The sequence below is a fragment of the Phalaenopsis equestris genome, unplaced genomic scaffold (assembly GCF_001263595.1).
Source record: "Phalaenopsis equestris unplaced genomic scaffold, ASM126359v1 Scaffold000123, whole genome shotgun sequence".
NCBI classification, from domain to species: Eukaryota; Viridiplantae; Streptophyta; class Magnoliopsida; order Asparagales; family Orchidaceae; genus Phalaenopsis; species Phalaenopsis equestris.
The window spans coordinates 2352879-2354432 of NW_018164565.1; positions in this window are offsets into that span (position 1 = coordinate 2352879).

The window sequence follows — 1554 nt, forward strand, 5'->3', positions numbered from 1 at the left end:
TGGAGAAAGACGGGGTAGCATCATGGGAGCCCCCCAGGAACAAACCGCTATCCCATGCCTAGTCATTTGGCTCCTATAGACCAAGACTAAAGCATTTTCTAAACGGATGAAATTCTACCACATTCCTAGAAATCAATTTACCGGCACAAGACCCACGTGGATGAAAATGACACCTTTTTCTAGTTCGACCGGATAAGCGAAACAAATTGCCCTCTCCAAAACGACCGGTCGTAGCTTTTCGCCCGACCTGTGCAAGAATAAACTCTCAACAAATAGTTAATTCAGTAGTTTACTATGGGCCTCTGGCGAACCACAACCAAGTCAAAATGAAGTCAGGTGGAAGGCTGTCATAGACACCCGGCTCTATTTGGACGGACAACTTCATAGAGACTCAGCCCTGCCCGGCCGGGAGCTTTCTAGGTTCTAAACCCAATATTCATGTATTGACTAAAATACCCTTATCGTATCTACATAAACTAGGGATACAATATATAATTATACATCCCTCGTTTCTATGCGGTTCATTTCATGAATAAATGTTACGCAAATTTACTATTTTATATTGTGTTTTTTTCTCTCCTTGCTCTCTCTCTCTCTCTCTAGCGTTTTATTCCTTGGCGTGTCACCGAGACAATTTTGGATTCAACAATATATAAAAATTAAAATTATATATATATATATATATACACACGCGCGCGCACCATGTTCTTGCTACTAAGTATAAATTTATCTTTGATGCATGGGTGAAAGTAATGAAACAATTGACCATGAGCTACACATACAAAAACATACCCAACAATCTCACAACAAACTATAAGAAGCTAATATTGACACACCAATGCGACAACGCACAGGTGGCTCACCGAAGTGCACATGTCGGGCTAGTAATATCAGATAGAGTCTGGAAAGTCGATCCCACAGTGAATGAGGTAATTCTTTCCAGAAAACTTCTAGCCCACCCGTTTTAGCACTAGCCTGAAATTTTGATTTGTTATAGTCCTATAAAGAAATCCTAAAGTATCCCAAGTGAAAATTTAAAGTCCTACACAAATAATCCTAAAGTATCACAATTAACTTGAAATGATTTCAAATACTACAGTGGATCATTCTTGAAATGATTTGTGTAGATTTCATGAAATGAAAAATTGCAAGTAGAAAAACCTAGTAACAAAAAGTGTATCTTCCTTACGCCCTCTAGGTGGCAAAAGGAAGCTTTGTTAGAAATGAAATTATTTTAATAAATCTCATAGCTAATCTATCAAAGCATAATTTCCTAACATTTGTATCTCCCTACAAAGCAAATCCATGTACCTCATAGATTAATGTGATTAACCTAGTTGATTCTACCATAAACTTCTCAGGACTTATGGTTCATAACATGTTTGAACAATTAATTCACTTAGTCCAAATGAAAGGTAAATTAAGTGTTGAAGGTTATTCATCGCCATATAAACTATTTAAATTACTTATCAATCGCCATTCCATCCATCCAACTTAGTCATCACACAGAAGAGTAAAAGGTATACTTAAGAAGTATGCTGAAAACACCAATCA